This window comes from Camelus dromedarius, chromosome 12 (genome assembly GCF_036321535.1).
Source record: "Camelus dromedarius isolate mCamDro1 chromosome 12, mCamDro1.pat, whole genome shotgun sequence".
NCBI classification, from domain to species: Eukaryota; Metazoa; Chordata; class Mammalia; order Artiodactyla; family Camelidae; genus Camelus; species Camelus dromedarius.
Genome location: NC_087447.1, coordinates 18956650 through 18983679, shown reverse-complemented (window position 1 = coordinate 18983679; position 27030 = coordinate 18956650). Strand labels below are relative to the sequence as shown.

The 27030-nt window shown below is 38.5% G+C and overlaps 1 protein-coding gene across 7 annotated transcripts in view; it reads right to left on the bottom strand.

Moving 5' to 3' along the window:
- Positions 1–27030, bottom strand: part of LRRC4C (leucine rich repeat containing 4C) — a 1085469-nt gene that overhangs the window by 877548 nt on the left and 180891 nt on the right. Inside the window, exons 2-3 of one of the 7 annotated variants that reach the window (XM_064492433.1) lie at positions 4150–4315; positions 2030–2199 (exon numbers count right to left, since the gene is read on the bottom strand). The exons of the other annotated variants lie outside the window; for them this stretch is intronic. The gene's annotated coding sequence lies outside the window, so the exon portion shown is untranslated. The remainder of the gene's footprint in view (positions 1–2029; positions 2200–4149; positions 4316–27030) is intronic. 7 annotated transcript variants of the gene reach the window in all.

The following is a 27030-nucleotide window of genomic DNA, read 5'->3' as shown; positions in this document are numbered from 1 at the left end:
CTTTAATCATGAGTCCCCACAGGCAACTTGAATGTTTTACTCCTAGGTAATCTTCATGGAGGTTGTTACAAACCGCATCGTCTCCTCAAATTCCAGGTGTTGAAGCCCTAACCCTCAATATGACTGGATTTGGAGATGGGGGTCGTTCAAGAGGTAATTAAGGTTAAACAATGTCACACAACAGGGGTCCTACTCCAACAGGATGTGTATTCACATAAGAGGAGAGAACAGGAACACGCATACGAAGGAAGCCCCACGTGAGGACACAGGGAGAACGCAGCCACCTTCAAGCCAAGGAGAGAAGTCTCACCAGAAACTAACACTGCCAACACCTTGATCTTGGCATTTCAGCCTCCAGAACTGTGAGGAAAAATAAATACGTGTTGTTTAAGCCACCTTTCTGTGGTATTCCGTAATGACAGCCTCAGCTGACTTGCACAGGGGTGTGTCGGGAGCCCCGGTTTGCAGCAACACCCACTGAATGCCAGTTCATACCCACTCCTTCCTTGTTGTTGTGGTTTCTGAGTTTACATTAGAATTTTGTTAATTTCTCTACCCTCTGTTTTTACATCATGTAAGTAATATAAATTTGGAACTCACAAATTTGCTTAAAGCTGTTTCCCATTGCAGGTTTCTCAAAAATGACTCAATTTCACTCATGGATAGTAGTCAGAATTTTGCTTTCAAGGACACAGTAGCATACCTGCTTGCCTCAAAGCTTTCTGTGGGTAATACGCATTCAGTCTCCTTGTGTATGCAGCCTGTGCTCTGGGCGCTCCTCTGAGGCCATGAAAATATCGGATTCTGCCTTTAAAGTCTGTTTCCCAGGTCTGATAGCTGGAAAACGTGGGCCTCTGATTATTGATCTGATCTTGACATTTTTCCTTCACTCTGGAAACTAAGGAGTCCCTTTCCTGATTTTTGCCCAGGCTAAGTTTTTCAAAAAATACTTCTTTCATAATTTGATTTGCAGTGTAAATGAAATCCTTCAGCATCAGCTTAATTTCAAATAATGGCCAGATGTCTTTTATGCCATTTAAATGCCATTACTCCACCTCTCTCACCCCTACCATATCTCTGACTACCTATTATAACATACAAAAGCTAATTTATTTTCCTCCACTTCAGGTAAATATCGGTATTTTCAGAGATCAGTCTCCTCTTCTGATGTTCTCACTGAACAAACTAGTCTACTTCCAATGTTACAAGTAACTCATTTTTGAAAACTCCTATTTGATATCTCAACCCCCACATCTGATGCAGAAGCAAATCCAGCCAGCCGTCTTAGCAGCACCATTTCATAGTGGCAACCACCAAATGCAGTGCCTGGTAAGACAGAGCAGCTTCTCAGGACTTCCAACGTGCACTACTTCATAATCAGCCAAAGTGACATCCATGCCTCTGACCGTCCTTGTTCTCCTCCAGTTTTCTTTGGGCGCCAGAAGTATTTTCTTTCTTTGGAAAAAAGTAACGTATTCATAATTTTTAATCCCACAGTTCTTTTCAATGGATTTCCTTTGCCTACAGAATAAAGTCCAAACACTTTAGCCTGCAAAACCAAGTCTTCATAACTGAACCTCTGACTGCAGGTCCAGACTTATTCCTCACCACCACTTTGAACTCCAGTTTAATTAAGCTATTTGTAGGGTCATGTTTCCGTGACTTTGCTCAAAAGATTTCCTCTTCCTGAAATGATTTCTCCTTGTCCCCTCTCCTCCCCCTCCTCAGCTCAACATCACTTTCTCAAATCTTTCAGTCTTTTCCAGGGAAACATGACACCATCCCCCTTTGTATCCCTGGCAGAAATACTAACCCTTGTTACAAGTTACTTGTTCTAACCTCAATTCCATTAACAACACGCCTGCCTTCTACTCTGAAATTGCGAGATCATTTAAGACAGGATTTCTCAGCCTCCGTGGTGTTCATGCATTAGACCAGATGATTGTTCGTAGTGTGGGCTTCCCTATGAATTGCAGTATGTGAAGCAGCATCCCTGACCTCTAGCCACTAAACATTAGTAGCTACCAACCTTCACCAGACGTGACAACCAAAAATGTCTCCAGACATCGTCAAATGTCCAAAGGGTGAGGGGTGGGGTCTTAATCATCCCTGGCTGAGAATCATCACTTTAAGATAGGAACCATATTTCCAAAGTCCTGTGTTCAAGGCCACCACATGCATTCCAGAAATACTAGTGGACTGCATAATGAATAAAAATACATTATTTATCAACAGACAGTATAGATACATAGGTTAGTATAAGTTATACTTTAAATAAATGAAACATAAAACATTTGACTTGTGAATTATACTTTTGAGTAATTCAGGGAGCTAAGATAATATTAGAAGAACCTAAGATTGACTATATATATGCATTTCATTGTGAAAGATCAAATGCCAACTAAGATACACAGTCAACTAAGAACAATTAGCAATTTTGTGAAGTGGCTGCCAGTTCAAATTTATTTTGCCAAGGCTAATGCTTAGTTAAGTTGATGTTTTTGACAATTATAAGAACTTTCATTGAATGAGCTTATGATTGAATTTCAACAACTCTGCATTTAACCTGAAGGAAACATAATCTCCTGGGCAAGTGACTATATTGACAATGAGTCCTAGATATAAAAGCTAATTTAAAAAAAATCATTATATTCCTTAACAGTTCTTTCTTTAAACATTTGTTTAACAAATATTTAGAGAATACTTAGAATGTACCAGTTAACAGAAGAAAACAAAAAGACTCTACTACAGGAGACAATTCACGCATGCAAATAACCTAAAGAAGTTAAGCACGTTCAAGCGAAACAGCAACCCCTTTCATTTGGAAAAATCAAGGGAAAAATCCTAGAAAACACAGCATGGAATTCTGGCCTTAGCGGGGAAAAAATGTTGTTAACACAGCATTATTTATGATAATACCAAAAATAGAAAATACTAATATTAACTATCAGTTGAATCATTACTTCCATTTGAAAATTTTAGTTGTGAAAATTCTGCAACACTGTGCAAACCAGCATGTCCTATATTTAAATAATAACATTAGGAAACAGAATTTTGCATTCAGTTTGAGTTATAGAAGACTCAGGTGTAAAACGCATTTTCATAAGGATTAAAGCCTGGATGAAAACGCATGGCAATGTTAATGATTATTTCTGGAGTGCAGGACTGACAAGGGCAATATAATTTCTTTTTTAGATATCTCAGTATTTTAAATTTATCGTCAGTAACTGTATATTATTTTTATAGGCACAAATGATATGCTATACAAAGTTTCATTCTTTGACTGTTCAGATTTGCAAATATAGAAAGGCTTTCCTTTATTTTATTTGTCATATATTCTTATTATTCTGACAGAAGTTTCAGATACCACAAGGGAAAAAAAATTCTGCCAAATTTTATTTCTATATTTTGCTAAATGGTTATAGATTGTGACTTAGTAAAGCATGTACAATTAAGAAATAATAAATTTGAAATCTGCCATGTTGAAATTGTCATAGTCTTCCCTGCATCCCTTAAATTTTACTTCTTAAAAAGCACTCACTCATCTATCTACCAACCAATGTGTCTGGAAAATTGAATACAAATTGTGTTACAAGATTGAAAAAACAGTAGGAATGCAGGCAACACAGACAAAAGCTTAAATCGCTTTTCTCCCAGGAAGACTGTGGTATAACCGGAGCCTAAACTGATAACATCCTTACTTGGATGATTCACATCATGTGTTTCTTATATGGCAGTTATATGTGTAAATGTTCTGCCTCCCAGTGGAGTTGCTTAAATATCCAGATGGAATCGTTTACTTTTCTCATTCAACCCCCTTGAGAGCTGAATGCATGTTGTAGGTACTATTGAAAAACAAAAAGTAACACATGTGCAAATAGCCAGTGCCTTTTAAACAGTAGACAGACATCTAATAGATATTTGAAAGAATGTATTCACATAGAAAACAAAAATGGTTACAGAAATGACCAACCTTAATAAAATTCAGGAAAATAAACTCTCAGCAGATTATGGAATTGTAACTACACTAGCCCTAAAATTACAGACCTGACTTTATTTCTTTCTCCAGGATTTAGACCTTCTCAAAAACATTTTTTTCCAGAGATTTTTAATGTTAAAGAAAAAAAGGTTGATTCGTTGGACTCTAACCTTTCCAAACACGTGTCACATCGAACACACCCCAGACTCGAGACCTACGTGATGGCTGTGCTCCCTGCGTGAGCCGTCTCCTCCTGATCATCACATTATTTGCCCTTACATTTCCTCAGGTCTCTGCTCAAAGGCCACTTCCTCAGTAAGGTGTATTCTGGCTACTCTATTAAAAACAAAAACAAAAAAATAAAAACACTCTCATCCATCTCTATGCATTCAGCTTACTTCTTTTAAATAGAGAACTGATGTCTAACAATATCGAGTTCTCTGCTTGCGATTCAGTTCTCTTCCTGAATGTGTGCCCCACAAGCCCAGGAACCTCATCTGCTGTATGCACTGTGCATCCCCAGCTCTCAGCAAACTGCCCGATACATAGTCGGTGCTCGATAGACACATACTGAATGATAAGATCCCACAGATACAATTGGATCAATGCGTGCATTAATACAACGGTGACTTCGTTATATCATACTCAACTCTACGGCGTAGATTTGATGAGTCCATTATGACCCCCATCTTGACATTCTTTATCATTTTAATTTTCAATCGCATTTCTTCTCTCTGTTCCATATTTCCATACTATCTGTATTTTCCCATGTTTTTTTTTAAAAAATTGGCTATTCATAACTGTGAAAGTAACAGCCACAGAAAATAACCTCTATGTTTTATGTCTTAAATTATTTTTTCCCTGAAAATTCCCCTATATAACACTGTCTTAAATTTGGAGAACATTTAATTTTCAAAATGTTGTACTTTCGACATTTTTATGTTGCTAGCTAGAATTTTCTCATGACCTTGAGCAAGAGTCTTCCTGAACCCAACTATAAAAAAGAGAGGAAACTACCTTAGCTTGCAGGTTTGTTGAAAGGTTTTTTGTTTGTTTGTTTGTTTTGAAATAATGATTTCATGTAAAGCCCCTAACATGGCGATTCTCATCTGCTATGCCACTCATGTAGGAAAGGCTCCCCTTCTTTGCCAAAAATGATCCTTCCAGTGAGGAAGGTAGTGGTTGCCTGAGGACATGAGACTAAAAGGTAGATTTCTAGGCACTGTTTTTGTTTTTGTTTTTTTTTATTTGCTTCTATCTTTTGCATCATTTACATTATTTCTAAGATAAGATTTGGAGTCTATGTGAAGACTGGAATTAGAAATAATAACCTCACAACTGGGTTTTTTTTTTTTTTTCCTGATCATTTAAAGCTTCACATTTGCTACCTGGGCTCATCAATGGGGTTTTGACAATATTCTCTGCATCTGCTGTTCCTTGAACACTCTCACACCATACTCTCCCCAGGGGGCTTTTACAGTTCCTGCTCCCTTTTCTTGGAATGTTATTCTAAGAGAGCTACACGGCTTGCTCCTTTATGTCCTTGTGGTCTATCATCAAATGTCACCTTAACAATGAGAAAACTTGGCCATCTCCTCCCAGCACTTCCTCTCTCTCCCCTTCACTTCTTTTCTCCTTATCATTGTAACCATCTGACATGTTACACGTCGATTTTTTTAGCCTATGTTTCACCCATCCACACAGCAGACCATAAGCTTCATGAGGATAAAGACTTGGTTCCCTGCTAGGAGACTCTGTGTAAAGACTTGTTCACAGCATCTAGGACAGTACTGGAGGCCTACGAGCTGTTCAATAACAATGTGCTGAGTGAATGAAAGTATAAGACAAACACTGGTTATGGACCTAGAATGGAATCCAAATCTGTGACAAGCACGAACACCATCACTGCTCTCTGAGGGAATCCAATATGGCGGAAGGTTAGATATTGAACAATTACACACATGATGGGTTTACAGGCATTGATCCAAATATGCTAAATGATAGTATGATACCTCCAGTTCAGGCTACCTTCCCCCAGATGTCGAGGGCTTGAGGTTTTCACATGAAATGAAGGTACAGGTAGAAAACGTGAGAGAAAAGCTGAAGAAATGCTGAGAAGTTTTTGTCTTGCTCAGCCACAGTTGGAGGGGAAAACATTTCCTCCCCACATCTAAGGATGTAAGCAGATATGGATCAACTCATTCATATGCAGACGGGAGAATGTTTAACCTAATGAACATAAGAGCCTGTCAATGAAGAAATATGAGTTAGAAACCCATATTTCTCATGTGTTAGTCAGGTGACCTCATCAAGGTACTTAAACTCTCTTACGTAGCAATGAATTCATTGGTAGAATGAAGATAAAGATAGAACCTGCTCATCATGCTTCTAAAATGACTACCTGAGAACATGTAGGTAATATATGTAGCACAGTGCTTAAGCATCCTTGAGCTATTAGTGCTATTATTTAGTAAATTATTAGGTTTTGTTTTTTTTTTTTTTAGATGCGACCTGCTTCAAAAACAGATTTAAGGAAAATAAAATGAAAGGACAAATTTAAAACTAGTGAAATTAAAATGAAAAAATATGAGGCAAGGAAGGAAGGGTGACGAGGTAGATTTTCCATTTGCCCATCCTATGACCATTTCCCTCTTCCGTCTTTCTTGTGGAATCTAGAATTGGTGTGGGGCAACATACCTGGCTCCACTTCCCAGGACCCCATACCTGTAGAAGTGGCTATTTTCTTAAGCTCTATCCAAGGGAACAGAACTGGACTTTTCTGGATGAAACTTCTGGGAAAGCACTTTTAATAATGGGGACTTTTACCTCTCACCTTTCTACCACCATCCTTGTGAAACACAGACAGGCCAGTCGGAGGCTTACACTCCATCCACTAACCATGGGGTGATCTCAGGTATGAAAGCCCTGAACTAAGAATCTCAGAGAAGGTGGACAGAAAGAGCCTGAGCCGCTGATGACATCAAGGGACAGCGCCAGCCTGAATGGCCCCCTCCGGGTGCCTCTTTAAGGAGAGTGTGGCTGCTTTTTGCTTAATCACTTCTTGAATCTCTACATCTCACAGAAAAACAAAATTTTAACTGACAGAGGTGAAATGACTATCCCAAATCATGAAAAAGGAATTTGAGACAATCTCTGGCACTGATTATAAAACTTAGCTGTTAACTTCCCAATAACCATGAAAAAACAAAAGAAAACAAACAAACAAAAAACCCCAAAAACCAAAAACAAACAATAAAAACAAAAGTGAAAAAGGACCTGTGAAAATCATAAAGCTCTCATGAACTAATGCAAAAAGAAAGCCCACATTTATATACTGCTAAGTTTATTCCAGTCATTAAAGTTCAAAGAACCATTTCATAGGTTTTTACATAGAGGAAATGTGTATCTTGATTTGAATATCTGATAGTTTTTTGAAGATACAACTTGGTCTTTGTGTGTTTGTTCCTTATAGTGACATTTGACAAAAAGAAAAATGTTAAATGTTATAGTAGGACTGTGAAAACATTTCTATGAAAAAGGCAAGCACACACTGTTTTCTAAATGGATGACTTGATTTAGAAATAGAAATTAAAGAATGTAGAAGAAGGAGCAGTTGGCATAAATCTCACATTCTTCCAAAATGAATCATGGCAACCTAGCTGCACATGGAAGCTAAATAAAAGTAATTTTGATATTAACATTTTTGTGAAGTACTTGAGACACAAGCACGATTTTAGTAAATAAAAGGTGACCTATATATGCTTTGTACTTGGGGAGTAAAGTGGTAACTGCGGCCATTCAGTTATAAAATTAAAGTCCTCGCTCAGAAAGAGGGTTACGCACGTACACCCCAAGGTGAACCAAGAGAATTTCAGGAGGTAGGATCAAGACAATTAATAACCAGCAGTTTAGAGTTTACTCAAATGTTCTGATAAATACTTAAATGGAATTTACAGAGATCAGCAGCATAAAGCATGGAGAAAATTGATCTATACATGCTTTGGACAGCACGAAATCCTATTTGCTCATCTTGACCACCAAAAGTAATTTTTATTTGGCTCATGGGTGCCAACTCAATTACTTATTATTGCCAGCTTACAGTAGTATTGGGGAATCAGTGCCCAGGTCTGGAATACTAAAATAAGAAACGGGGGGATGTCAACTGTGCATTCAAATGATGCTCTGTTAGTTAAGAAAGGGAGGTTTTATTTGCAAGGGAAAGGAGTTCTCTCTCAAATATGGAAAGCAAGGGAATTCAGACTAGAAAAGCTGAGAGACGGGGCAGTCTTACTTTACATGTCAGCTACAATCTCTGCCTTATAAGACTATTTACTCGGTAACTCGATGACATTCCTCAAACTAGTTACCGTAGCAACTGCCACATGACACATCAGGCTCTGAGACACAGAGCATCTTCCCACAAGAAACAAAAGCACCACCGGTTTCTCAGAGGAACAGTACCATTTGGAGGAACGCTGATGGTGTGAAGGCAAGGTGTTAGCCTTGATTCACTGTGAGTTTTTAAAAATTTCTACATTCTAGTAGAGTGTCAACACTGCTTTCAACATTTTTTCCTCTCCTATTTATCACTTCACTGTCTTCTAAAAAAATGTTAATTACCTAAATATTAACTGTTGGTTAAAGCTGCTAGAAAGCTTTACATGCATCAAACCCAAGCTGTCTTCACAATTTGGTTTTCAAAAGAAATCTCTTTAAAAAATCTAGAGTTTAATTTAGTTTTCTCCAAATGGCATGACATGGATCACCAGTGTCAAGCACAGTGATGCTTTATTAAAAATGTAAATTCTTTTATCCCAACTCAGACCCATTGAGTCAGCATATTTGGGGTGAGATGTAGAAATCTGCAATATTGGGAATTTAAACTAGTGTTGTGTTCTTTTTAAGACTTTAATTTTCTTACCTCTGTTTCGTTGCTATGCTCTTCCTCACCTGAAATACCCCTCCTAAACTCCGAATTATAAATAGCACCAGCCACTCATCTCAGTTCAACTGTCACTTTCTCAAAAAATAATTGTCCATTTCTTACCAACAAATTTACACACTCCACTACTTCGCTACTTCCCTCATTTTCAAATCTCTACTTTATTTTAAACAATGTATCAGATGCATTAATATACATCGTAGGGATCTCTCTCTGCATTCCCACTGGATTTTACGTAGCTTTTTATTACCATTTATTACTACACTGAGCTGATGACATCTCTTCTACCAGTTCGGCTTCTCTGAGGGTGGGGATGATGTCTATTTAATGTTAGTGTCCCAGTGCCTGAAACATATAGGTGTCAACAAATGTCTATTTAATTGGCCTATATTTAGTAATAGTTAAAATACTGTATCAAAAATTTGATAAGATCTTGAACACTGATTTATTTTAACTTCACGAGAACTATGAAGTAGTTACCTATTAATATTTCTATTTTACAGATGAGGAAAGACAGCCCTGGAGAGGTCAAGCCACCTGCTTTAGATATACACTAGTAAGTTACAGATCAGGATTTAGAAATTGCGCTGTAACAGCTACCCAAGCTTCAGCCACTGAGCATAGTGCCTGCTTTGCTTAAGAGACCATGAATTAATCGTCTCTTTTAAAGTTTATTTTTTTATTAAAGTTGAAACTAATGCAACACTGTAAATCAATAAATAATCTTTATTTAGTTTAATAAAAATAAATAATCTTTATTTTAATGTCTCCCTTTTGGGTCTGGGTTAGAATATAGATATAAAATAAATGTGTCATGCCTCCAAAATTTAGCCTTGATGAAACAGACACCCAGGTCTTTCTCACCCTCCATGCCTCTTTATAACCGTCATATAAAATATAAATATATTGGGTGTAAAAACAAACAAAACAATTAGCACTCGCCTATGTGATCTTGCACAAATCGTAAATTTTCCTTGAACCATTTCCTTACCTAACACTAGGAGATTTACACTGCATAATCTCAACCTATAAGGTTGCTTCCAGGGACAGAATTGGAGGGTTCAGAATATCTCTTCCCCATATTATATATGTTTATGCCTGGAGAGGTCATGTCTCCCCCAAACTGGTGGACCGCCCCAGAAAAGGATTCCTTGTCCATAACTATCCTCCAATATTTCCTTATTTCACTTAGAGCAACAAAGATTCACCCCTACTCTTCATTTCTCCCCCTCTTCTCATGTTCATGCCTTTCCAACCACAATCGCCTTGCTGCTGTAATGTCAGCTCCGGGCCAATGACCCGGCTAGTCCCTCTACTTGGAATCTCTCCTCCCAGGTAGACACAGGGCTCCCTTTCTCACTTGCTTACAATGCCACCCTCTTACTGAGACTCGCTCTGGCCATCCTACTTCAAATTGTATACACATACTCCATTCTGTTGCCTCTATTTTATTATTTCTTTTATTTTTAATATAATTAACCTAGCACATTCTTTTTTTTGTTTTTCTTTTTCATCCCACTAGAACATGAGCTCCCAGATCAGAAATTTTTGTGTGTTTTATACCTGGCTATCTCCCCAGCGCCTAGAAAAGTATCTTGCATAGAATGGGCTCTCAATATTTGTTGATTACATGAATGTATGAAAAATTACGCTTCGATTCTTCTGTTCATCCACCCATCCAAACAGCTCTATGAATTGATGATGGTGAGGCACAATCTTAGTTGCTGGCATCTTTTTAATAAGTTTTGAAACCTCAGAACCTCACACAGTTCTGTCTGTTCTGACCATTCAAAGTGTGTCCATGGGAAATGATGAACCTTTTAAGTTAACAAAGCACAGGTAATTATTTTTAAAAACTCAAGTGTCAAAACTTTAGACTATAAACATTTGCATTACTTCAAAAGCCTGTCCTTGAAATCAGTCTTCTGTTGGCACAGACAAAAAAAGAAAAATGGAAAACTTTGGGTTTTTACATATCATGAGATTCGCAGGCTATTAGGCTAAATTAGCTCTGGTTGCCTGAGGATGCCTTAGGTAACTGCAGATATCCCCAAGCATTACCGCATCTAATCCTCGATGCCATGCTTTGGGGAGAATATAAAGAAATCAGAGAAATGCAGAGAGCCCCTGTCACGATGATAAACGGCATGAGTAGACCAGACTGTGAGAAAGACCAATCGAATTAGAAACACACAGCCTGGAAAAATCACAGATTCCTGAGGGGGAGGTTTCTTCCTGGTAAATATTTAAGGAAAGCAGCGAAGAGAAAGAGGCCATTATTCTAATTATGTAATGAAACACTGTTTTTTAAAAGCACTCTGGTTTTATATACACGAGAATCTGCACTAAGCAAGACTCTCTTTTCAGCTCTGGAGAAAACGAGCATCGGAAGCCAGAAAGAACTTCTCCAAGTCACCGTTTTGGATAAGCGGATTCTTAATTGGTGCTAGTGGGGAGCAGGATCTCCTTGCTGAGTTACTGGGATGGAGAGCGTCCTGATTTTATGGCAGACAGCGTAAGGAATCTGCAGGCTATGCGTGGTGCAATTGTTTCAGGGAAGCCCGTTCATTGAGCTGGCTGGAGGGGGTCATACCAAAAAATGCTCAAGTCTTTGAGAAACCCCAGTAAAACATGGACCTTTATTCTCTTTAAATTAGAAACAGTCTCAGAAATGTATGCATTGAGATCCACTGCCTTTGTTCCATAACTATTGGCAGGAAAGCTTAAAGAAGCCATTATGCTGCTGTAGAGAACCAAGAACTAGTAGTCCTGAGAACTAGGTCTTTGTCCAGGTTGTGTAAGGACCTTGTTTTCCAAGCTATGCTAATTTAACTTTCGTATAGCTCATTTTCCTCAGTTACTAAATGGGGTTAGTGGTTATCCCAGTTATCTTATAGCAGGGATAGTGCTGAGTGGTGTCTCTTTAAAATGAAAAGTACAGAGGAGAATCAATTTTTCCCAAAGCCAAGCATTATTCAAATATCTATTTAGTTATAGTAGATTTCTGCAGCTACCTAGGAGAAATAGACGCTTCTCTAAAATCCCCCATACCCTGCTATTCAAATCTTCTAAGAGATGTTCCCCAGAATGACCGATTCATCCTTTAGAAGCAGTAATACATTCCAGCAAGGGCTGTTCTTAAGTATAATCATGCATCACACCGAGTTTGAAAACTATGGGTAAAGAAAGATTGAATCTAGGTGTGTAGCCAGATGAAATGTCAATGTCTGTGAGAGAACAGTGGGAAAGCAAGAGAGGCAGGGTATACAGGGATTATTGACAAACCAGTGGGGAGTCAGGAATCTGAGGACAAGAAATGATGGAAGGGTTAGAGGGTGTGAAGGGTAGGATATAAAAACTGAGTAGTTCTGGGGAGCTCAAACATTTTGCCAACACCTGCTTTATCGCTCTAGAGGATGATCATGACGATGGAAATGATGGTCGATTAGATGTTTCAGGAAAGCTTTATTGGCATCACTTTCCTTTGGGCAGAACTCAGATGTATTTGATCCCAACTTTGTTCCTCTCTCCTTCCTTCCTTCTATCTGGTCTGTAGAGAGGAACTTCCCAAAGGAAGAAATGGTCCCTGTTTCCTGAGATGCACTCAGTGTGGCCACAGTCAGAGAGAGAGCAAGTGAGCTTCTTCCCTTATAGTAGGAATTCCCCAAATATTCTAGATTAACACCCCTAACAAACTCCTGTTTTGGCTCTGCTCCGTCAGTGCCCACATTTGGCTAATGAGCAAAGAGTTATTTAAATGTGCCTCAATGTTACCATTTTCTTTGGCTAACTTTCTCAGGAACTGTCCAGTCCTAAGCATAGTCACTTCTCCTTTCCAGAATCATTCTAGGGAGAAGCCATTCTGATTTAACTCTCTAAGATGTAGTATTTTGCCTTTTTCAAGCCATTCCATTTAAGTGCATGACAATTTCAGGTCGAAACAGCACTAGAATCAAAATAAGGACACCACTTTGATTTTCCAGTTTTGATCTTTTTTCTTAGACATACCTATAACCTTATACATTGAATTACTATCTCCAGAGTACAACCACTTTTTTAGGCTGAGTCTAAATTTCTCATGCCCTTTCTGCCATATTCTAGTTTTCCCTCTATGTATTTTCCTCTTTCTTTTGCAATTTTTCATGAATCACACTCCTTTATTCTCCAGGTATGTACTGGGTCAGCTGAGCCATCTGCAGAGGAAAGTCGAAGGAATGCGAGAGATACACGGCACCTATAAAATGCAGACAAATCTGAAGGATCAGATATCTCACCTGTTAAGAACTCAGATACCTTGTACACTTATTGGTCAGGTATAGAGTGAAGAATCAAGGAAAATAATTCCAATTACCAGTTATTTAGCACCATATAAGTAATAGTTTTGATTATGTACAAGGTGTTAAGGATCTCTCTCTAGCATCTATCTCTTTATCACTTTATCCTTGAGCTTACAAGTCATATTGGGAGGTAGCAATTTAATCTTAGTCCCATTTCATAGATGAAGTGTTGGGACAAACTGCTACTACGTAGCACGCCAATTCTAATCAGGGGAACAAGCCATACCTAGTATATGATAGGCCACCGTGTAGCTATTACTATATATTTGTAAAATATCAATTCATTATATTTATTTGATGCTGTTTTTTATTATATACACAGCTAACTATCTCGGTTTTTCTCATATACAACACTGGATGCGTTTAACAATGGGTCTTGTGAAAGAACAAAACAGATCTGTCCATGTTTTCAGAAAATAAAAGCATATTCTGCCAAAAATGATGGCTCTATGCTAGCCTCAAAAAGTGCCTACTTTTAACCATCAAAGTTGATGTCAGATTCCTTTCATATTCTGCTTAACTGTGTTTCCTAAACATCTATGACCTTCTTATGTAAAATTATCCTTTAGCTCATGATTCAGTGATTCTTTAATATCCTGATACACAGGCACTTTCAAAGCCACTCACCATAAAAGGAGGAAACAAAAACATCCCTCTTTAGAATTACCTAGTCATTCCACTCCTTTTAACAGTTCCCACATGCAATATCTTGTTTAAGCTAAAAGAGAAAGCATCGGAATAAAAACACACTTCAGTAAATATTTTCACCTTTTTTTTTTTAAGTTAAAGGATAAAATCACTGGTGTAATTGCCATCTCTGGCAGATGCTATCACTACCTATCTATATGCTCTCCATCCTTAATACTAAGACATCCAATTTTCAGCTAGGCTCATTGCTGCTCAAGTACATAAATGATATTATTCCTCTCCCATAGCTATATGTGGCCATATGACCAAGATAAGAGATGCATGGGACTTCTGTGAAACTACCTTGAAAGTCATCGGGACCTGTCTTTCTTAACCACTTTCTATATCATGCTACCTGAAAGTGGATGTGATGGCTGGAGTTCTGGCAACCATCTTGGGTCACAAGGATTAGAAGCACAAACTAGAGATGATAGAGCGGTGAGCCAGGAAGAGAAAGGATTTCTGAAAGAGTGTAGAGAGCTGCTTATCAGTGCTCGGCTGCTGACATTTGGATGTGAATTTTGACGATTTACACGTATAATGCCTCAGCCTCATAACTGAGCTGTGAGGTAGGCATTAATATCTCTATTTGCCAGAAAATGGTATAAAGTTCCAGGGATTTTAAGTAATTGACAGAAGGACACAACAAAATCGAAGGTTTAGAATCACATTTCCTAGTACAGCTCCAGATTGCTTTCTATAAACTAATGTCTCCTATAAATTTGCCTATTTACCATCCTAAAGGGGACTCTAATTAGATATCCTCAGTTTACAGTCAGGTTATGAGAAGGCAATGGATAATTCCACTAACAAGGCCAAATTGGATGATAAGAGGTTAGTGGACTTCATTTCATGGCAGCACGCTATTTTCAAGAAATTCTCCTTTTGTATTACACTATTTTTAAAAGAGAGGGGGGGAAAGGAGAAAGGAATAAAAAAAAAACACTTTTAAAGTATCAAGTATCAAGTGTCAAGTATGTTTAACTTCTTCAACTACCTGGAAACTTGCACACCTAAGCAAATAGACGAGGATGCAATGTCATTTACACTAGGAGTAACAGAAAGAGAGTTCCACTTTCTTGGTTGGAGGGGAACATCGTTCTAAAAGTTTAGCAAGTAGCAGCTGTTTCAGGAAAGGGAAACAAAGAGTAGAAGGCAGCCAGCTAAGGCTGTCTTAGCTACTGATGGCTGAAATAACACTGAAGGTTTTGAATGCAGTTATGAAACCACACAGCTATCTTATCAAGAGCAAGAAGACAGCAAAGGAGAAGGTCATATACTGTTTGAATTACAAACTTTTCTCCCTGGTTTGGATTTGGATTTTTTTCTGGGTGAAATTCTTAGATAATTGCCCTGAGACAATTGCCTCTCTTGGTTTTGCTTCCTACGTTGTACCTGTTCTATTTCTTACCATATTAGCCTACTAAATTTTTATGGAAAAAGCAAATATAATGGGACTTCTGAACTTCACCAACAATGATATTCAGTATTTATTAAACACCTTTGGCATCTAGGAACTTGAGCTCCATCAGCTCCCGCAGTTTTCACAGCCCCCTACTAGAATCACGATGCAGTTAAAGGAACACAACCCAGAATCACACTGTCTCGTGTAAAACCTGGTCTCTGCCTCCTACTAGCTCTGAGATCTTTCACAGGTTATTCATCTTTTCTATGCTTCAGTTTTTTAATCCACAAATTGGGGATAAAATTAATATCCAGTTACTTAAGATGTTGACAGTTAAGTTAGCTAATAAATACAAGGGATCTAGACCGGCACTTGCCTGTAGTCTTAAATGTGTTTGCCATCGTTGTTCTTTTTCTCCTTGTGATCTTTACCTCCATTTTACTGAGAAGAAAACCGAGGCTCTGAGAGTTTACGCAGTTACTAAGTGGCACAGCTAGAATTCAGCTGCAGGGCAGCTACCTCTCATCTGCCATCACGCCAAGGCACCCTTTCATGTCTCATCCTAATAGAGTGATCTTGCTGAATGCTCAGAAGCAACAACTCAGAATGTTCATTTCCAAATCATCCGCTCCCTGAAAATGCCAAGCACTCATGGCAGCCTTGGACCTTTGCCCACCCTGCAGTGTGAAGGGGGCTGACCCTCTTCACCCTCCCATTAAAGCCTTCATTGCAACTGGAGTGCAGAGTGCGGTCGGCTTCCAGCAGGCTAACTACATTCTTAAAGGGCTATGTGATGTGAATCTGAGTTATTAGTGGCTTCATGACAACCACAAAATGAATATAATTAGGTTTGAATCTTTGGAAAGAAAGCTTTTAGTTGGAAAGGACCAGAGCCCCCCTCTTTTTCCTTCCTGTCAATGTCGTCCTCTCTCCTAAAAAATCCCCCCTAAGCTGTCCACAAGCTCCTCAGTACGAGTCAAAACAAGGTTTTCAAAAAACACCACTGAGGTGGTTTCAAAATTAGAGTCATTTGAAATGAATTTTAATAAACTTCTTTCCTTTCTTCCTGCTTTTCAATGTCTACTTAAGAACAAACAGAAAGTCAACTCCAACACTCTTGATAGTTCAAGCCCGACAAAAAGACATTAAAATTCCAATAAGCAATAATGTCCTTTCACTGCAGTTTAGTACTAAAAAGTAAGTGGTTCTAGGACCGCTGTGACTGTTAGTACTTAAATGGCCGAATTATCTTAATTGTCTCAGAAGTGGTACTAAAGTTTGAAAACGAGGGACTGCATGTGTGAGAAGGAGGGAAAAGAGCCATCATTAGCCTCACTCTTTAGAAGGGAGCATTTGTTTGCATTTCAGTCAACAGCAAGCCACTTCCCAGTAAATCAAAACCCAAAGAGGTACGTGTGGCGAAATTATATGGCATGTTCCACCCTTGGCTGGGTTGTAGTAAGTTTCACTCCGTTGTGCAGAAAGCTGCTGTGAAGAATTATGAGTCCATTTGATTCCAATGTAATCAGCTTGAAGTTCCAAGCTGGCCTGTTTTGAGGCTGAGGGACATTGCATCACAATGCACGAGACGTATTTTTCTGTTTGGCAGCATGCTCTTTGGATTCTTGCTTCCCAAATCTGTCTTCGAAAGATGTCTGAGGGTCCTGGGGAGGTATGAAGCTAGGATGAACTTCGTTCAGGCTGGAAAAACTGCCCCTAGAAGAATAATTTGCCCAAAGGGAAGGGAACAGAAGATTGTGGCAGTAACCACAGTGCCTAGGAGTAGACTTTTTATCACATGTTTCCGAAATTAGTTAGTTTACATACTACAATAAATTACCCCCTTTTTCATACTGGTATCGTAAACAAAATCTCTCTTGCCTCACCTTCTTCAACAGTATCTACAGCATTATTTTTTTTTCTCCTTACTGCAAACTGAAAAGAACTGTCTACCCTAACAACTTGAATGTCTCTTCTCTCTAGTTTCTTGGAAGGACCCACTTCTAACAGGCTTTTGCCCTCGCATGACACACAAACAAGTCTTAACAACGCACCTCTGATCTCCATTTTGAAACTCCTAATCATCATTGCATAGTCCTCAGCTTACTGGACGTATTAGCAACTCTCGAGAGAATTAATTCCTCCCTCTTTCTTAGAAGGTGATCTTCACTTGGGTCCCAGGATGGTCCTTCCTACTGATCCCACCCTACCACAAATGCCACCCTTCTCAGTAGTTGAGTCGATCTGCCCTGTTGTCCAAATCTGCACCTGATTCAGTATTTCAGGACCCCCCACAAATCCCTCTTCTTCATCTTGTACTTACTCCCTAGATTTTTTCATTTAATAACATGACTTTAAGTTCCATCCATATGCCGATGCCCAAATTTGTATCTCTAATCTCGCTATGTCTCCTGAAACCCAGACTTGGCTTTCAACAACTGCAATTAAAAGCTAAGTATCTTCAGATTAAAGCTTCCCAAATACACACTTAATATCCACCTGCTTTCAATCCAAGTGCAGTCTTCCCCATGTCATTTACTGGCAGTTCTATCCTACCCAACCCAAACCTGTTTCAGTCTGTACTCCCCCTTCTCATATTCCACTTCCAATCCATCAGCAAAAACGATCAGTTTTACATTCAACATGTATTCTGAATCTGCCCACTTTTTACTATTGCCACTGTTATCTCCCTGGTACAGGGTACTATCTTCTCATATTTAGCTTCTTGGAAGACTTCTAACCATTCTCCTTATTTTCATCTAGGTTTTAGTCAACACATAGATCAAATTATTCCTCTATTCAAAACCCATCTATCCCCTCCTGTCCTATTCAGAGTGGAGTCCAGATAACTCATGACTTACAGCATGTTACTACCTCTTCCAGTGCTTCTGTGTCTCTTAGTTCCCAAGCTCCACATATTAGATCCACACCAAGCTCCTTACTGGTCCAGCAGTTTCTCATCTCAGGGCCTTTGCACTTGCTGCTCTCACAGCACAGAATGCTCTGTCCTCAGAACACTCTTTCCCATGCTTCCATTAAACTCCTGTTCAAATGTTTCTTTATCAGAGAAGCTTTCTGTGTGTCGTAAGAAATAGCATCCCTGGCCCCACCACTACTAGTCCCTTGATTCTGCTTTAGTTTTCTCTACCAAAGAGTTTGCATTTATGTGTCACTAGCGCTCTTCCCTCATTAAACTTGAACAGGATGTGCACTTTCCTTTGTTCATACATATATCTTGAGTGAACAGAACAGTCCCTGGCCCGTGGAAGACTGTTAATATGTTCCAGAATTACCTGAATTATTTCTTCACAACAATGGGCAGAATCAACACAACTGAATTGCCCTCACGTGATTTAGAAGAATTCCTAAATTCAGGGTATTAAGTAAGACGAAGTTTGGCGGTGGGGGTGGGGGTCTCCTAACTTTCAAGTGTGTGAAATCTGTGATGCAATCTCAGCACAGCCAACAGGGTCACATCAGTTACATCCTGTGACGCTACCTTATGACACTTTGTAAAGGTCGTGCATATTTGAGATAAAATTTTCCTTGACATAATAGAAAGTGAGTCCTGGTGTAATAATTAAGAAATATTGACTTAGGAAATCCAATGGCTCAGGCTTTCTGAGACTCGGGGACAGAGAGCCAAGATTCACAGGCTTGTGATGACTTGGCATATTTTTAGCTTGCTTGAATCCATCCTTAGTTTGTGTGAATCCATAGGACAAACGATCATTAAGTCTGGCTGAGTGTTCTGGTCCCAATAATGTTTCTTCATAACTATTAACATAAAACCATCTCAAATTAATATCTCTGCTAAATTAAACTTGACATGGTTCAAAATTCAAGCCAATCTGTTTTCAATTCCACAATCACTCATCACTCTTATTTTATTAATTTGAGAGACAGAAGAAGCTTAAAATGTATTAACTTTGTTAAACAAAATCTGATTTTATGACTCAAATGTCAGTCTTCACAGTTCAACAAAATTCTTTTAAATACTCTACAGCATTTTCTATAATACCTCTATAGACATTTACAGAGAATTTTCCTTGTTATTTTTTTACAAGACAGAGCTGAAAAAAATGTGCCAAATCGTATCCATCTTTACCAATGAATTCTTATCTTCTCCTTAGATTTGATTTTAAAAAAAGAAGAAAACAAAAGAAAAAAGAATCCTAATCCTTTTTTTTAAAAAGCATCAAGATCACTTAGCATTCATTTCACAAAAGCATTTCAGTTACCCTTTGAACAGCAACTTGACATATCACCACCTTAGAATTCAAAATGTCTTAGGGGAGCATTTCGGCTACACCATTAAGAAGGTTTCATTTCATGAGATACAACAAATAAGGACAGAAGCAAAATATGTCACAACATGAACTCTCTTCTAAAGCTCATCACCAACATCTAAGTCTTTTTTTGTACAGCTCACTGCCTGCACCTACCACCTGAGACCCTGATTATGCTACCTTCCTTTCTCCCACAAGCTACCACTCTGTTTGCCTACTTGTGATGTCCTAAAACGTCCCTGCACAAAAAGTGTGTGCCCATTAACACTAAAATATCTGTCCTGTTTCTTCTCGTTTATCACTTGTTTCTCCCTTTGCATTATTCCAAGTCATTTAACACTCACAGCCTAATGTAAGTATTTTTGGAAACAATATTCTCAATAATATATAGCCAAGTATGCATGATCACATTTTGTAGGGAGCAATTAAGGACTGTGAAACAGCCTGGACTAATTTAGAGTCAACCCACCAGAATTGACTGACAAAAATGAGTATTAATTATCATGCCCTGCCTCCTTACTACAGCTGAGTTTAATTTTCATGGCCTTAATATTACCAAAATAACACAAAAATGAATACACTCTTGTGGCCTTACCATATGATGATAGAGGCTAAGCATTTGAACAAACATTGTAATTGTGTGCTGTTAGGCTATTCAGCTAACATTTGTCTCAAGCCAAAAAAAAAAAAAAAGATAATATAGGCATTATATTTATAGGGTATCATGTGATGATTATGACCATCATAAAGCAACACAGAAAAATGCTTAGGATAAATGAGAAAAGATGCATAGATGCTTTGGGTATAGGTATGCCATATGTTTATGGAAAAAGACTGAACAAAAATAAGAAGAAATAAAAACAGTATGTTTCATTTAGGGGTTGTAGGATATCAGAGAAAAATTGCAGGGGATTAGTTAAACAGGTAGAGAAGCTTTTATTCAAAACTACTGCAACAGAGGAGAGATAGTGTTGTAATGGCTGAGGCTGGTGGGGGTGGGGTGGGCATAAATTGAACTCAACCCATTGGAACCAAAGCCAACAGAGTTTAAACATAGGAATGAGCTAATGGAAAAGCTCAGGAGGACATTAGTAGGGAGGTTGGAAGCTTTGTTCATTTGCTTGTTTTTAATTTAAAAGATATTAATACAGTTCCAATCAGTGTGCCTCATTCATTTCAGTTCCTTTGCTGCCGAACCTGAAGGCAGTCACTACTTCAGCTTCTCTCCCTTCTCTTTGTCTGTGATAGTCAAGTTGTAAAGTTATCTGCTACATCAAATTTTAAACTTTACATTATATTTCTTATTATTATCCTTATCCTTATCAATGGGGAGGTTGTGTGACTAGGGGAAGTAAGTTTGCTAATTTCACTTATTGAAGTTAAGCTCCTACCCTTCCATAGAAACTGGGAGATTACAGTCTTGTCTTTCTTGATGGTGACATTTCAAACGGCTGGCTCCAGGTCCTTGGAAAGACATTTCTGGGTTGTAAAACTGGCAAGAGGCTGGGAGAAGATTTACATCCCTAAAGGGGCAGAGAAGGAATTTATAATTGCAAGTTTTCTAAAGTAAATGCTCCAAGAAAAGGGAGTCAGGGGCCCATAGCCAAGAGGAAACCAGTTTAAAGTTTTGTTAAATGAAGGGGGACAGTATGCCTTTGTGGTCAAGAATTATGAGCGGTATTTTTCTACTGGCTTCATTTTTGTAACATTATATTATTTCTGTAATTAAAATCTAAAAAGCAACAAAAGTTGCCTCATTTAATACACTCTGAACTCATCAAGATGTTCTTTTGGGCAAAACAGCCAAGCCTATCTCCCACATGCCTATTTCTCAATAGGATCTTGTCTTGTAAAGTTGGTCAGTGTAATAGTCCCTACGGGAGACTAGCTTTCAAGGCTCCAGTGAACCAGATTTGAGGATTTTCATTATCCCCACTTGTAGTTTTCTAATTCCTCAGGAAGTGAAATCCAGATCTGTGGTACATTGTGATCATTAAAACCAAGAAAAGGGATCACAGAAATCAAGAAAAGCTGTCTTTCTGAAAAGATCAGTTCCACAGAGTTTCAAGGTGATGATGAATTTGGACATTTTATGCTAATTAAGGTGGAAGGGCTTAGGAAGTAAATGGAAAAAGATCAGTAAGAAATACAGAAAAGTCAATTACATTCTTAAAATAGTAGATAGTAGCTGTCTTGTACAGTATGTGTTATGATAGTTCAATTGCCAGCCTTGGATGGGTTAGCTAGTTCCTTTCCACTTCTTTCAATTGTCTTTCTTACTAAAATTTCAATTTTCATTAAGCAAAGCTCCTCCAAATAGATCCTGACATCCTGTGTTAACTAAGTACGTAAACATGCATTTTTGAATAACATTTTTTAGGAGTTCAAGTTTACCCAAATTGTGAGTCTGGCAGTGTTGGAAAGTTAGCACATGTTTGCCTAAGAATGTTTATGCTAACCTGCATTTCATCTTCCATGAACTGATGTGATAATAGCATTGATGTCTTGACCGAGGAATAAAGAAGGCTGGTTTTGGTCCCAGCTCCACTATGAAATAGGTATATAGCACTGACCGAACCTTGTCATGTCCCTGGCCAAACATCACAGATACAAATCAGTAAAATGAAAGAATTAAGCCTCAGTATTGCTAAGATCTCCTTCATCCCTAATACCTCATGATTCTAAGATTCTATTATCTCATGAGATCACTGTGAGACAAAAGTTGGTTTATATTTGTTCAAGTTTTGGAAAAAATATACAACTTTGTATCCCACAAGATGGAAAAGAACAATGTTAGCAGGCAGTTTGAAAATAAGGATCTACCACCCCAGAAAAAGCACTGCTTAGTGAACCAGCCATAAGGTCATTTTAATTTTCCCAAACCCCTTCTATGGGAAGTTCATAGAAATGATCACGTTGGCAAGCCTCAACTCATGTTAGCAGCTGCATTTTTAAGTGTCAATTTAGTTCCAGTAAGGACCACACGGTTTCCATCGTATTCAAAAAACAAACAAATCTGCAATGTCATAGGATATTCACTAGTGTCCATTTATTGCAAAAATATATCATGAGGGAAAGTACATGAGTTTATTAATGCTTTATAGTAATATTTTATGCATTTTGAGGACATCTTAATGCATTTGAAAAAGAAATAAAATGAAATGCATGGGAAACGCATTACTTACTTAGGCGAAACGCAATGCCTGGCTTGCACATAAAACGAAGAACTCCTTTACAGTAAATCCACAATTACCCCCAACTCCCTCACTTTTCGAAGTTAGGAATCCCTGGTTTACATACATTGGTCAGACCTGAGTTTGACTTTCTGGAGGGGAAAATGTTTTCAGTCTTGAAATACTATGTAGCTTAAATCACATTTAAAATCTGGGAAAATATAAATGCAACTGCCAAATCTGAGTAAGACAGATCATTCATCTAAAAAGAAAAAAAAATCCTCTGCAACATACCCAAGGGTGAGGATTGTTCAAATGACACAAATCATAGCTTATGAGTTGTGCTCTTAGCAGGTTACCCATGAGAACCATAATATTTCCCTTCATACATCTCTGTAGCTAACAACTTGGTGTCTACTTGGATGAACCAAGAAACTGATACTTAGGAGTATGCATGGTGGATAGTTAACAGAATATATAATTCATCGTTTTTTAAAAAATATTCTCTTTCTTCTAAGACCATCTTCTTCTAAGAAACGATGTATAAGAATTCTGGTGTGGGGCTGTTTGGAAAAACAGCTACTAAATCTGCTATAGAAAACATTAAAAAAGCCACATGTTCCATGGCATAAAATTTTTTTCTCAAAATGCTACGCTCTTTGTAAATGGCATGGCCTCTTTCCCTAGAATTGACTTTTACCATTCTGGCTTTGCTTTACCAGACTATTGTTTATTGATGACATTTTCATCATCCAAAGCTGCCAAATAAAATATACCGAGACAGGAAGGAAGGGGGCAGGACACAACCACTGAAGGAATGACACAGCAATTGAGGACAGGACATACACTGGTTAGAACCAACTCAGACCAAGATGGCAAGATTCAACTTCCAGTAGACCTTGAGCCTCATTACAGACTCACTGTAATACATTTGCATGCTCAGTGACACACCCACAGGCACCATGACAGTTCCCAGGCTAACCATAAAAGGCCAAAAAGTGGGCGAGGAGCCCAGTTCCTGGAAATCCCTGCCTTTTTCCCAAAGCAGTTGGAATAATCCTCCCACTTGTTAGCATATCACCAGGCCCATAAAAACTAGCCACTCCCACACCCCTCTTGCCTTCTGAGATGGCTGCACTCTGTCTATTGAGTGTGTCTCTCCCTGAATAAATCTATTTTCACTTTACTATGGCTCACTCTTGAATTCTTTCCTGTGCCAAAAAGAACCTATGTTCTCTGATAACAAGCAACTGACTGCATCCCAACGCTGATTCTTCAATTGGAAAACCAAGGTTGTATGACATCTGAGTCTGGGCACGTTTCAGAATGTTAAAACAATTGAAGTAAAGCTACTTTGTGTTTAATATGCACAGAAAACCACTGATTTTCCTGAGTTTGATGCCATAGAGGAATTAACCCATTAGAAACAAAATAGATAATGCAAATTAAAATACTGTACCTTTGCCTGAAAGTTCAACCAAACTTGGCTCCCTACCCGCTCCCTAACCCCCATCCCACTCTGGGTCCCGCCAACAGTGTCCCAGTGAATGGGCTATCTGGACACTTGCCGCATGGATGGAACACAATATAGATGGATATTCTTCCTTTGTTTGCTGAATTAAATTTTCCAAGTTGTTCACCTTCAACCTTCAAAAAGCCTTGTGTTCTTATCAGCTAAAATGATCTGAGCTGGGTGGTAATTAAAAGTAATTTTAAAATACTGTCAACTAGGAAACAGGTACACAATAGTGACCAGGACTCAAAGAAATGGCTATAGTGGAGATCTGAAAGAGAATGACCCCAGGGGAAAACTAACAGATCCGGGTCCATTTATCCCAGGCAATAAATCATGACCTAGACAAATTGAGGCATATTGAGGCTTGATTGCTTAATGGATAATCCATTGACCTTTTAATCTCTTGGATCCTTGTCTGTATTCATCATTTTGTGACAGGCAGCATGTCACATGCCAGGCAAAATGTTTTAGCCAGAGATTGGGTTGTAAAAGAGATATTAGGGGCACTGCAGCTATGTTCCCCACATCGGTACTTCCTCACTCCTCCTGGTACCCTGGGAAATCCATGGGTAGGGTGGAAGGGAAGGCGAGACCGCAGATTCAACAGTTCTGTTCAATTTCAGTGTGCCAATAGTTAGGTATGTGGGTCAGGAGGGAGCACCTCAGTTCTCCAGACTGGGCATGCCATGCAATCAGTTCACAGTATCAACCGGACTTCAGCCAATACAATGTGTTTCTCTGCTTCAAGAAGCAGAGTAGCTCGGTAACATAAAAGATACAAAATAGAAGGCTGATTTTACGGAAAAAAAAACAAAAACAAGAGGGTGATCTCTTTGTAGTACCTATAACAAGAAGCAGAGGAGAAGCTTAAAAGTCTAGAGCTCTGGACATGATAAATATATCTTAAAAACTAAATCCCAAATGGTAGTTTAATAGAAAGCAGCTTGCTTTTTAAAAGGCTGGCTCTGCCTGTTTGTTTCTTTATCCAAACCATTCTCACCTTCCACAGGAACATGGTATTAGTGCCAGCTCTCCTGCCTGGCTCAGTCACCCTGGGCAATAACCTAACTAAGTATTGTGTACTGAGTAATCAATTAATCAATCCATCAATCCAGGAAAATGAGCAAATCTCACCCAGCAGGCTCCCACCCTATGGGGGGTAACACGCTATTGTTTTTACTCTATCAAACTCTATCCAAACCAGTAAACCAATCTGTTACTCCATTCTGTTACCAGTGTGGGTAGATTAAATGATCATTGCATTGTTTAGTCAATCACTCCAGCCATCAAGTGGCATGTAACACAGTGCCCCATCTGTTCTGTTGCAGTGAGGTAGAAATTTAACAAAAAAGAAAAAAAGAGAAAGAAAGAAAAAAAGGGAAATGGATTCAGGAAGAGATTAATAAAAATCAAAGGAGAATATTAAGAAAATAATCAGCAACTATCCATGTAAATAAACCCACACAGAGAAATGATGCTTGTTCAGCCCCATACAATAGGGAAATGGTTCATTAAACATTAACATTAAACGTAACATTAAAAAAAAATCACCTCTCATACTAGTGTGTGTTGTTATACATTGAGAGAAACTAATGAAAGTCTGTTCAGATCAGCCTGAAAATCCACCACAATTTAAGCCTAAGGATCATAAAATTATACAGAACAGGAAACTTCTGTATATAATATATCGAGAAATTAAAGTCCTAGAATTACTTCTAATAGCCATTCAGCTAGTTAGTGGAGGAGTATATATGTAACTCCAGAGATCCTCAGAACAAATCACTCTTCAGTATGCCCAAAATTCAAGATTGTCACAGGTTATTAGCATCTTAGTTAAGCTTTCCACTCAGAAGCTGAACAAAGTGGTAAAGAATTCACAAACTGAAATAGAGGCGGAGACCAATCTGCAAGGAATACTCGTGATTAAATACCAAACAACCCAGCAACCCGATGTGTCCGGGGCTCGTTTTGCATTTGTGATGATGTGGCTGAAACAGTCCTGTTGCACCTGGAGTTTCCAACTCAGCTCAATCAACAAACCCAGGAAAGTCAAAGGACAAAATAGTGTGTAATGTCTAATAATTGAGTAGGAAAATAAATACAAAATAAAAGAGAAATATGAAAAATTTGAAAGAAGATAAATATACTATTAAAAGGTTTGAGTGACAGTTAACAACAAAAAGAGATATCCAGAATGCAGAATCATCATGAGGCTGAGACTCAGTCACTTTTCCCCGGGAAATAGATGGTACAATTAAATTTGAGGAGTGTTTAATAAAGGGACAGTTTACAAAGGTGTAGCTGGGTAAAAAGAAGCACAAGGTATGGCTGAGTACCCAGGAGCATAACAGAAGAACACTCGTTACCTTCACTAGGTTGGTAGGGGTTTGTGGAACACAAAGAGAATTCTAAGATGTTAAGCATCGGTTTATCCTCACCTCGCTTTCCTCTTTTCCTCCTATTTATTGCCAATGGGGCTCCATACTAGGAAAATCCAACAGGATCCCAGAAGGTAAAAGAGCCTAAAGGTGGAGAATGGATTTGGGAAGCCAAAAGAATGCACTGAGCATGAATACTAAACACCATCCCACTGTCTTTCTGCTGCTGCATCCATGCCTTTGCTTATGCCAGATTATTTTCTCTTGCTACGTCTCTGCACTCATTTCAGATTCCACGTTCTCCATGAAATCTTACTGACTCCT